Source organism: Glycine soja, chromosome 1 (genome assembly GCF_004193775.1).
Source record: "Glycine soja cultivar W05 chromosome 1, ASM419377v2, whole genome shotgun sequence".
In the NCBI taxonomy this organism is placed as follows: Eukaryota; Viridiplantae; Streptophyta; class Magnoliopsida; order Fabales; family Fabaceae; genus Glycine; species Glycine soja.
The window spans coordinates 47,336,627-47,349,974 of NC_041002.1; positions in this window are offsets into that span (position 1 = coordinate 47,336,627).

The following is a 13,348-nucleotide window of genomic DNA, read 5'->3' on the forward strand; positions in this document are numbered from 1 at the left end:
TTCCAATGCAACTTTCAATGGCAACAAACTGTTTGAAGATGCAACATTCTTACTCTGGACTTGGCTTAGAAGCTTGGAGAAAGATTTCACAACCCACTTTAACCAATGGTCAAGTAACCTCAGACATGGTTTTGTTTATTAGCCGAGGATAAAAGCAATAAGATAGCAGCAGATATAGACTCTTAACTGTAGCCATTGTTTGGTTCTTATCGAGACTGTGTTAAGTCTGATATGAGGAACCATTTGTATGGACTGTCCCAACTATGTAATCTGTGTACCTCTGGTACTCCAATTTATATATATATATATATATATATATTATTTTTGCTGATAAAAAAAAAAGGCATACCTTGTGTGCCCTGACCTATACAAAATGTGTTCTAGCTGGGATATATTAAGAAAAGGACAGGAATGATGTACCTAGTCTATAACTTGGGAGTGAGCCTCTTCTGCCATTTTTGGAGCAACACCTCCATATTTCACAAGCAGATCTGCCTTAATTTGGAGAAGTTACATGGTTAGAAAGAAAAAAGAGGTATGTTAGGTAGCTGAAAGATGACAAATATAAAATCAAATGGCTAATAAGAAGCTACCAATGGGTTGTGTTCTGTCCATTATTAGTAGCAGGAATCATTACCACTTCCTAATTACAGATGTATGAACAAATTCACACTAAAGATATCTAATTATTTTCTTTATTTAAATTTTAAACTTTTCATTTTATGGAAGATATAAGGTGGTATTCGTTCTTGATGAGCACATGTACAACAGTAAAAGATTACATCAAATGTTCGGAAGACCATTTTTATGCATTACTCCCATTGTAGAGATTTTATAAGATAACTCTGTAGTTTTCAATTCCAATGCAAAAGTGATCAAACATTTAACATTATTGAGTTCATGAAGAAAAAAAAACATTTCTAAAAGCATCCAATAGAATGTAAGCATTTTCATGTTCACTTAAACCAAGTACTTAAAAAAGACGTGACTCAGATCATTAGTGATTAATCATTACACAGAATCACAATTCACAACAGATTGACACCCACTTCCCACACATCTCAAAATGATCAATAAACTTTTCAGAAGCATCATAAGCAATTTAACCAAAAAACAATGAAAATTACCTCTGCAATTTGCTTACTAGTTTTTTTTTACTCTGTCATTATTATAACTTATTATGCTTCCCTAGAATACCCCTTCTATGTTCTTTTTCTGGCCTGGGATATGCATATAGCATTACCACATTCAAAGAAAGTCTCACCCACCCACCTGATATCTAAGCTGATGCACCACTGAAAATGCTCTAGAGCACAATTTTCAATATAAGCAATAATCTTGACCAACCAAATATTCTCCGCAATCTCAACCCTCCCAAAAAAAAAAACTTCTTCTCTATCTATCACTGAACAACTACTACTTTCAAAATTCTTTAGGACCAAAAATCTTACTAATTTAAAAAAAATAGTATATAAAATTTCAGATATTTGTATTACTAACTTCTCAATAAAGGCAAAAACTCATGGGCGCGAACACAAAATTGGTGTTGAGGAAACAAGAACTATAAAAATATATCATACCAATTGCAACTTTTAAACTCAAGCTTGTGTCAATTTTTTTTTTTTTTTTTTTTTTGTAAAGTTATCGTTTTCATCTCTTTCAAAAACTATATTCAGGAAACTGCAAAATTGGACTATTACTTTCTTTATCTTTCAAATAAACAGATTCAAACTCGCAGTAATGAATCCTCAACATTCCCCACTCAAATAAAATTCACTATTCAGCATCAATTTCACCAAAATCCACAAATTTTCACACTTGACTGAAAAAGAGAATTCAGCGCATACAATACGACACCGTACCTGAGAAGATACCACTTGGCTCAAAATTTCACCGTCGCTTCTCACCTATACACCACACACACACACACAAACAACCATTAAACGACAAACCAAACCATCAAAACGCACAAAAATTAAAAAAAAAAAGGAAAAAAAAGCGAAGGCTAGATTATATACGACAGCAGCGGCGGTGTCGTCGCAGCTGGTTTCGATGCCCAAAACGACAACATCGCCGTCGCGTTTCGTTTCGGTGAACGGTTTCGGTGAACGACGATTTGAGTGGAAGTTGATTTCTGCGGAAAGTGGAGAGTGCGGAGAAAAGAGAAGGTGGCTTTGGGAAGAAGTTTAGGCGCGAAAGTGTTGAAGGAGACGCAAGTGTAGAGAGAGAAAGTAACATTGTTGATGCAGAGAAGAAGAGAACAGAGTCGGTCCCAGAGGCACTGCACAGTGAAGACAACTACCAGTTCTACCAAAAGGAAGGATATGGACATTTCCATTTCAGTGAATCTCCACCAAACACGTGACTTTCAAAACTTTAACAGCTGAGATTGAATTTGTTTTTTCAGATCTCTTGGTTGATGTTGGCATTGTTTCACTTGGTATCAATGTATTTATTTATAAATATAATATTTTAGGCTTTTGGAGATTACAGACATACTTTTTTAAAGATTCACACAATGATTGATTCAGTTATTGAATGCATATCTAGTGTGTCATGAGTGGACTTGCATGATCTGATTTGATGTGTATTAAAAAAATATAAAAAATTTGTACCTATCTTTAAAAAGTCCAAAAAAATCACTACTCATAAAAAGAATTAATGATCAAGTACCTAAAACAATTTGGCATCCTTAAACACAACAAAATGAACTAGTAATATTAGAACCAAATCAACAATCATATTACAACAATAAAATGAAATATGCAATCAAACAGGAAACTTAGAATAATGAAGAAAACATGGTTAACAACACATTAATTTAATTATTATCGTCATAATCCATAAGCTCGTATACAAATGAAAATAACGAAGGTTCAATGACGACGAAGAGCAATGTCAATGTTGTTGGGAGGGAGTGGCATTGACGGCAAGGAGTAAGGAATGAGAACCTTTAAGGTTTTCAAAGGAGTGAGATAGCTAAACATCATTTCTTTGTATTTTTTAGTCATTAAAGGCAAAACAATGTCATTCTGAGTAATTTGAAAAGGAAAAAAAAACTATGACCTAGTCGGGGTCAATGGGTTACTGCTTCAACCACATTGACTCATACCGGGTTGACTGCACAAACAGTCTGATAGCCAACCCAAAGAAAGTGATGAAGGAGGAGGGTACATTAACAAGGGTAATCTAGAAAATAACAAAGAAAAGGGGAGTGTATTAGTAAAGATGGGAAGTGAAAATAGAAATTGCCAAAAACATTTTAAAAAATGTTGGGCCAATTGGCCCAACTCTCCCATCCCCACCAAACCGAAAAGCTGATAACCAAATTAATCAAAAATAAAAATAAAAATTGCATTTTAATTGGATTGGATCGGTTTTCGGTCCACTAATGTCAACATTTGTGAAGGCTAGATTATATACTACACTACTATAGATGCTAACATGAAATTACCTCGATGTTCTTAGTAAGATGTTGATTTCCTATTATACACCCTTTACCCTAGTATAAATTTAACAACTTGGAAATCTTTCACAATTCCTCTCACGTTCCAGTTCTAGTTTCCTCTTTGCTCTTGCAATTGGAAAACCCTCGTCGAACCCTCATCACCCTTGTGGCTCATGGTGGAGCATGCGACCCTCACGACCTCACCGACTGCACCCTCGTAACCCCATCTCCTCTCACCAGCCACATCTTTGCCACCCTTAACTCCTCTCACTGGCCGCACCCTTGCGTCCTTTACCTCCTCTCACTAGGCCACCCTCTAAGTCTCTAACTTTTGTTTCTCCTTAGTCCTCCCTAACTCTTACTAGCGGTCCCTGTTGTTGTGGAACACAAGTTAGTGTTAGTGTTTATATTCAGTGTTAATTGTTAACTTTTAATTTTTTCTTTTAGAACATAAAATAGAAGGATATTTTAGTGTTAACTTTTAATTTTGTTTTATGCTAAACAACAAAACTTGAAGCTAGTTTGGTAGTTCTCTTAAGTGTTGTGTGAGCCATTTTACCGAAATGCCTGAGGTAAGATTTAAGCAAGATTTAAGCATATTTAATGCAATTTTAATTTGAGATAGTGATTGTTTTTAAGCATATTGTGTGAGCACAATGACTAAATATGTCTATTTTTTGTATGCAAACAGAAAATACTGAAAATGTTGAGACAATAACTGAAACACCTAAAGCTAATGGCAAAGACACCACTCGAAACAAGGCAATAGAGCCCAAGAATGACAAAAGGAGGAAGGGTTACTAGACTGTAGTTGAAGAAGATGATGATGGAGGTAAAAGGAAACCTATCAAACCTAGATCTTGGGTATGGGATCATTTTAATAAAGTAGTTGGTGCTAAGTCAAAAATCTCGTAGAGCTAAATGTAAATGGTGTAAAACAAGTTATGCATGTGATACACATAAAAATGGAACAAATAATTTGAAGAATCACCTGTTGAAACAATACAAAAAATTTCCAAAATGTGATGATCCTAGTCAAATAATTCTCAGTTTCTATCAATTACAAAAGGAAGATGGGGGAAGAGATTGGTCATACTTTTACTGTTGTTGCATTTGATATTAAAGCATGTAGACAAGCTCTTGCTAGGATGATTATTGTAGATTAGTTGTCATTCAAGTTTGTGGAGGAGGAGGGATTTCAATATTTGATGAGTATTTTTTGCAACCCAAGTTCTCAATTCCCAGAAGGATCACTATGGCTAGGGATTGTTGGAATATTTATTCCAATGAAAAGAATAAGCTGAAAAAAAATACTTAGAACTAAAAATAAAACTATTTGTCTAACTATTGATTGCTAGAGTTTCATCTAGAATTTGAATTATCTATGTCTCACTGCACATTTATAATGAATGGAATTTAAATAAAAAGACATTGAATTTTTGTCAGATCCAAAATCATAAGGGTAAAAGTATTGGTAGGAAAACTGAGAAATGTCTTTTAAGTTCGGGAATCTTTAGAGTTTTCACTGTTATTGTTGATAATGCAAGTTGCAATGATATTTCTCTTTCTTACCTGAAAGTTAGCATGAAGGATTGGAATGTTCATCCTTTGAAAGGTGAATATTTGCATGTTAAATGTTGTACTCATATTTTAAATCTTATTGTTAGTTATGGATTAAAAGATATAAATGATTCAATTATAGGATTAGAAATGTTGTCAGATTTGTACATTCTTCTCCTAGTCATATGGATGGGTTTAGAACTTTCATAAAGGATTATTGGATACAAGACACTTGCACTGTAGAATTAGATGTCCCATATATATGGAACTTCACTTACCTTATGCTTGAAATTGACCTAAAGTTTCAAAGGGCAATTAAAAGACTGGAAGAGCAAGACATAGATTTTGCAATGTTGGTGGGTGGTATTCCAAAAAGTGAGGATTAGGATAATACAAGGGTGTTTGTGAAGTTTTTGAATTTGTTTTAAAGTCACCAAGAAAGTGTCATGTTCTTTGTTTGTAACTTCTTCTCAATATTTTCATAAATATTGCATGATAGTTAATATTTTGAAGTTTGGCAAAAAATGCATATTTGTTGCTTATGAGCATGGTTGAAAGAATGAAAGTTAAGCATAACAAATATAAGGGGAGCATTAAAAACATGAACATGGTGATTGTTATTATTGTTGTACTTGATCCTTGGTACAAACTTTAGTTTGTGAAATTTTGTTTTCAGAAGCTTTATATTAAGGAAGATGTTAGAGTGTTTAAGTTTTAAAGTGAAGAAAACTTTCCAAAAACTGTTTAATAGCTATAAGAATTTTCATGGAGATGTTGAATTTGAATCTACACAAGCTTCTCATGACATTGGAACTTCTGATGTAGAAGTAGTTGATACTTCATTTGCAACAGAGTTTGAGAAAGATATGAATATTTGATGGAAGCGTGCTTGAGAAGCTTCTATGGAGGCTGGATCTTTGAGCTTCAATAAGGTCCTTCAATGATGATTTTCAGTCATGGAGTTGCAGCGGAAGATAAAAGAAAAGAGGTGAGAGGAGACGCCATCCACTAGAGAATAAGCCATGGAAAAAGAAGCTTCATCATCAAGAGAGTGCCTTGGATAAGAAGCTTAGAGAGGAAGCTTCAATGGAGGAAGAAAATGAGAGAGGGAGAGAAAGAGTGGCGTGGAAATTGAAGGAGAATAGGGAGAGAAGTTGAATTTTGAAGCGTGTCTCACAAGTTTCTCATTCATCAAAGTTGTAACAAGTATTACACATGTTTCAAGCAAGTTGGGCTTGGCCCAGGATGAAGAAATGATGACCAAAATTCATTTGGCTTGGAGAGGCCCAAGTCCAGATGAATCTTAGCTACTCACACCCCTCCAATAGCTAAACTCACCCCCATGCCAAAATACATGAAAATACAAAAAAATTTCTACTACAAAGACTACTCAAAATGTCATGAAATACAAGACTAAAACCCTATACTATTAAGGTACCCTTAACTTGTAGGGTACCCTATAAACCTAAAATGGCTAAAATACAAGGCCCAAAAGAAGGAAAACCTATTCTAATATATACAAAGAAAAATGGACTCAATCTTGGCCCCATGGGCTCAGGAGTCTACCCTGAGGTTCATGAGAATCCTATGGCCTTCTTCAGCAGCTCTAGCACAATCCTGTTGAAGCCTCTTGCTCATGGCTCTGGTGACTAGTCCTTTCCTAAGGAGGATTGCATTAATATCAGTGAGAGTATGAATAAGAATAAGGTGGATTTGTATCTCATGGAGACAAAGGAAAAAACAACTCAGAATTTTGATATCTTGAATTGGTGGAAGGTGAATTCTACTAAATATCATACTCTTGCACAAATAGCCAAGGTTGTATTGGCTATGCAATGTCTATAGTTGCATCAAAATCTGCATTTAACATTGAGGGTAGAGTTCTTAATACTTGTAGGAGCTCCTTGACTCCAAAGACTATTGAGGCTTTAATTTGTGCAGAAAATTGGTTTCGCTCCACTCCATTAACACTAACATTGAAAAACTTGTGGGAGAACTTGAAAAAAGGGAGCTAGGTACTTTACTTTAATTCTATTTTTATCCTTTATTGGCCAACTTATTTACTCATTAGTTCTATTTTTATCCTATATTAACATGTCTTTAATTCAACTATTCAGAACTAAATGCAAATGCACAACCTATTGAAGATGATACTTATGTTGAACCTAATTGATTTTGGTTCTGCCAATTGGTATATTATGTATAGTTTCTTCATTCATTTTGGATATTTTGCCTATTGGTTCTACTTGTATGTTTTGCATTACCTCCATCTATTTTTGTGCTTGTTGTTATGAAATTTTTGTATATATTGTCTGTTGGTCTTGCTTGCAAAATATTTTTTCTCAATCAAGTTGATTTTAATATGAGCTATTAAATTTTGTATGACACGGTAGGAATGCTTGTTAGACCTTTCTTTTTTATGTATGGAAGAAATGGATGTTGGGAAGAATGAAGTAGCTAGACACTTCATACTTTGGAAGATACCAAGATTGTTACTCATTATTATGTGTTTTCAATCATGCTACATTGCTATATATTTTGTACTTTTTTGGGATTTCAAGATAATTTGGATCTTGTTGTTAGCTATCTAATGAACTATGAATTAGTGTTGCCATAGTTTTCAATCTATGTTCTATATAAAGACAATTTGGAATTGAATAAGTCTGAATATATCTATTTTAGTTCTTATCCAATGACTTAATTTAGTTAGAATAGTGAAATATTTTAAATTGTGGTAATTGGTTTATAGTGTTTTGAAAAATAAAAAATTTAACCAAACTGAATTGAAAAAGATTGGATCGGATTTGATTTTCATTGTAAATCAATAGGGTAGACGAGGTTTTTTACCTAAAAACTAAACCAATCCAATTTGCGAACACCCCTACTATAAAACAACATTATGGTTCCTACAGCTTAATCGCCTCCTTTATGAAAATTTGAATAGCAAAACAAAGTGTTGTGACAGATAATCACAATAGAGAATCACTTTGCTACAAAGGCCTTAGTCAACGACGTAGATAAATGACAATTATGTGGCTTCAAGATTCGCTTGTTTCAAAAGGCATTGGAGTCACACATGAACATATCAATAGTTAGGGTAGTACAATGAATGAAAGTGTTTTTGGAATGGGTAAAGAAAAGGTTTAGGGTTTTTTAAAGATCATATGTTTTTTACGAGTAAAATCCCAATTCTACTACAATCCTACATTCGATCTATCATGAAAACCCTTCTTAAGTCCTAGAATTGAGTGATTTCATGAGCTAATCACGAATTTGACAAACTTGGGATCAAAACAATCCAATTATTTAATGGATTGGATTTTTCCCATAATCATATTTTAGGTTTTCTTTTTTAAAAAATTAGGCTTTGATACTTTTGAATATGGTAAAATCTAAATCCAATTAAAGTCCATCACTTTCATTTCATATTTGAACCCACATTACTCGTTTTTCAATCTTCATAATGTCTTCAGTCCTATGATAGTATCCTTCTTTAATCGTTCAACCCTTAATTTCTTTCTTCATTAGCAAAACCAAAAACCATAATCTCCTACAACTCTTAATCTCATATCTCATGTGTTTCTAATTGCTTTCAATAGCTCCCAATTGTTCACTGAATCGAATATGCATTTATTTATTTATTGTTCTTTTTCATATGTATTAATTTCTTGTTTGCTTTACTCTTGTGTTTTAATTAGTGAGAGTATATGTTTGGTTTGAACATTAATAATATTTTTTCGATTGATTAATTGGTTTGGGTTCCTTATAATGCCTAAATTCATCTCAACATGCATTTGTTTTAAATGAAATATTAATTTTGAGTTCCAATTTCTAATTGATTTTCTAGACATTTTCATTCTCAGCTTTTGAGATTGAATACCTAATTAAGGAAGTGAAGGATAAGGAAAAACAAAAAGTTAAAAAAATTTCTAGTGTTGTTGAAGTTAGAGAGGTCTGTTTCTTCTTAGTCTACTAAATTTTCTATTAGTGAATCTTCTTGCCATTTTGTTTGTGGGCTTGCATTATACTTCATGTTTTTCTAGATGTTACTATGCCTTATTCTTTTATTTAATTTTAAATTTATTAAGTTTGAGTTTCTTTGTTCCACTTTCTAATTCATTTTTATGACATTCTCATTCTTCACATTTGAGATTGAATATCCAATTAAGAAAGTTAATGATAAGGAAGAAGAACACAAGGAAGTTAATACAATTGTTAGTGTTGTTGAAGTCCAAGAGGTTTGATCTTGATCTACTATGTTTCTTATTTGTGAATCTTCCTATCATTTTTGTACGTCTGCATGATATTTCAACATTTACTATACATGTATTTTATTTGTTTTTTAAATTTTAAATTTATCAAGCTTGAGTTTCTTTGTTATAGCACTAAAATGATGTGTAAGAGTAGTTTCTTTCAAGAGATTGTGAATTCTATTGAATATCACTCTAAGTTCTTGCTATGTTTAGTGATATTGATTAGTTTGTGTTAATGATCTTAGCAAGCTTTGAGATGCTAATTTGTAGTCCAACCCAATTAACAAAGATATTGAATGATCGAATAGAGTATCTCCTCATTCATAAACTTTGGATTGTACCACTTCTCCAGCAAAATAAATTTCTATAGTCATACTATATGATATTAGTTACTAAACATTTCTTCAGTTACTCTTCTATTATATATATTTTGCATTTGAACTCTACAGTAATATTTCAAATCAATGTATGCTTTTTATGCTATTTAATTCCTTGTTCTCTTAAATTTTATAACATTAATTTATTATTTAATATTTATCATTTAACTTTTAAAAAAATTCATAACTACATATTATTGACCTAAAATTATATTTTACCTACCAAAAATTTGTTGAACAAATATACATTCAATCCTTAAAATAATGCCCTCTATAACATTTCTCACACACAAATTCTAATCACTTTACTTTCTCCTTGCACTTTTTTCCTTTGTCACTACTAGTGATGCTAAGAGCTAAAAATAAGTTCCACTACAACTCTTTATCATCACCTTGTTAGGTGTTCTCATTTTCACCCTTTAGTTAATCATTTCCTTCGATTTTTGCTTTCGTATGGTATTCATTTGATATATGCTTTCAGATAGATATAGTTTGAACTATTTACTTCAATTTTTATGTTAGTGGTTTCACTATAAGTGTAATTGTTACTACCAAGTCAAGAAAATTATGTTAGAGACTAGTTACAAGAGGTATCTTAACCCCTAATGTCATAAAAATTTGACTTTGTTGTGTCTGGATATGCTCCTTTATCATTACTAATTTTTCTTTTGTTATCCTTTAATTATCTATATGTTGCATTTAAATCTCCACACAATTTCTCTTATTTTTTAATCATTGAAATGTTGCTATAGATTTTTGGGTCATAACAGACTATAAATCCTTGAATTAAAAACCTATTTATGGTTAAAACTGAATTTAAAACCATATTATTGCTTGAAATCGATTTTAAGTGGAAATCAGTTTTGAACTATCAACTAGTTTTAAATTAGTTTAAAAAATTATAAACCAGATTTATCTAATTAAATGGATATGAATTTTAAGTCCAAATCTATATCTATTTAATTGCATATCAATTGGATTTTTAAATATCCAACATGTGTCCACCCGAAAAATCTATAACAACATTTCAATGTTTAAAGAAAATGAGAGAAAGTTCATGGAGGTTCAAGCACAAAATATAGATAATGAAAGGATAACAAAAGAAATGTTACAAAGTCACATTTTTTATGATATCAAGAATTAAGAAACCTCTTGTAACTAGTCTTTGACATGGTTCTCTTGACTTGACAGTAACAATTATACATACAGTGAACTCACTAGCATGAGAATTAAAGTAAATGGTTTAAACTATGTCTTAGTGGAATTATATATCAAATGAATACAATACAAAAACAAAAATTGAAGAAAATGGTAACCTAAAGGATGAAGACAAGAGCAACTAACAACCTTAATTGGAAATAGAGATGGTAAGAAATTGTAGAGAAATTCATTTTTAGTTCTTGGTGTCACTAGTAGTGACAAAGGAAATAAGTGTTTGAAAGGAGAAAATAGAGTGAAAATAAGTTGTGTGAAAAGACATGTTATAGAGGACACTATTTATGAGCTTTGAACATTTATTTGATTGACAATTTTTTAGTAAGTAAAATACAATTTTAGGTAAATTGTATGTAATTATGAATTTTTTTGAAGTAAATGATAAATAATAAATAACATATTAATAAATTAATGTTATAAAATTTAAGAAGACAAGGAATTAAATTGCATAATAATAAATTGATATGAAATTCATTTTCTTTAATTAAAAATGTGGAGTTTGCAAAGATGTATGAAATGATTGAAAAATATGGATTTGATTATAAACCACCTCCCTATCATTAGATAAGAGAAAACTTCTAAAAGAAATAATAATTAAAATTGATGCAACGCTTAATTTGAAGAAAAGTGAAAGAAAATTGGTTGCTCAATCATGCTTGATGGACAAAAATATATGAAAACACACTTTTTTTTGTATTTTTTTGTGAATAGACATAAGATATTGTCTTTCTCTATTTATTATATACTTTGGACATTTATAAAATAATTGAAAAGGTTTTTAAGATGTTGAATGGTGTTGTTCATTTTTTTGGAGAGGAGAATGTGGTCCAAGTCGTCATAGATAATGGTGCAAATAAGGAAGCAATAGAAGAAATGTCGATGTAGAAGAAGCATTTATATTGGACTCCATGAGTTGCTCATTATATTTATTTGGTGTTGGAAGATTTTGAAAAACATTTAAAGGTGCATTAAACTACTACAATGAAAGGAAGGAAGATCAATACCTTCTTTTACTCTCATACTATGTTGAAAAAGAAAACTGATGGTTGGGACTTGATTAGGTTTGGTTTAACCAAGTTTGCTAATACTTATATCTTGTTTGAATGATAATAAAGTTGCATTGATGAGCTTGTTTGGTTTAATTGTATAGAAGGAAAGTTTTCAAAAACACAAGATAGAAAAAGGTACAAAACACACCTTCAAATATCTTATTTTAGAAGAATGTGATCACATGTATCATGGTTGTTGCTTCTCTTATTCAAGTAATTCACTTAGTAGATTTTGATGAAAACCTATCATGAGTTTCATATATGATGTGGTGGATTCTACTAAAGAAATGATTAAAAAACAACTTTAAAGACACTAAAAAATGGTAGTTTTTTTTCCCTTAATTTTCTCTGGCTTAATTTTTTTTTCATATTTGTAGTAGAGAAATGCATAATTAGTTTATATTTGGTATTTTTTAGTTATGAGCCTGTATGAAAAATTATTAATGAGGTGAGAGAACAAACTTCATAGACGCTTACATGCAATTGCAAGTCTTATTTCCACTTTAACTCTAACTTTAAAGAAGATGATTTTGAGGTTAAACAATGATTGTATAATATCCTTGAAAAGTTGGTGGATGATAAGGAAGAAAGAAACAATATTATTTTTTAGCTATCTGACTTCTATTATTTTGGAGGAATTTTTAATCTTGATGTTGCAAATAAGAGACTGAAAATATGTCCTGCTAAATGATAAGACTTTTATGTTGATGGTTGTTCATAATTGAGGAGGCTTGTTTCTTGTATTCAATGCCAGATTTGTATATCTTCTGAATGTTAACAAAATTGGAGTTCATTTGAGATGGTATTTCAAACTAATCTTCCCTAAATTTTTAATGTTTTTGTTAAGAATGAATATAGTAGATTGTGTAGTTATGAAACATTGACATTCATGTTCTATTTTTAGGTTCATACAAAGAGAAGGAATTGTATGCATCAAAAGAATATGAATGATTTGGTTTATGTGATATAAATGCGAAATTATAATCTTAATTGTTAAAGAAAACATTGTTATTCCTTTTGAAGATATTTGTTTTGATGATGAATGGATAAGTGAAGAGAATGCTAAAGAAAAAATTGTTGTTCTTCCTTTTGAAGAGATTCATGTTGGTAGTGTTAAGTATGCAAATGTCAAAATTGGAAATTTAAGCCATACAAATTTAGATGGCATTGATAATTTTAACCTTGAAGCATCCGAGGAAGAGTTTGATGAAGCGGTGAGGAAGAAGAGGACAATAGTGATGAAGATATTGAACCTAAATGATTGAAATGTTGAAGATTCTGAAATTATGAAACTTTTATTTTCTAGTTTTTGCTTATGAACTTTTACTTTGATTTGTACTTATGGACACATGGTATTTGCACTATTTTGTTACTTTGATCATTTATGGACATTTTATTATAAACAATATGATATTTTGGGACTTATTATGTTTTATGGTATGCATA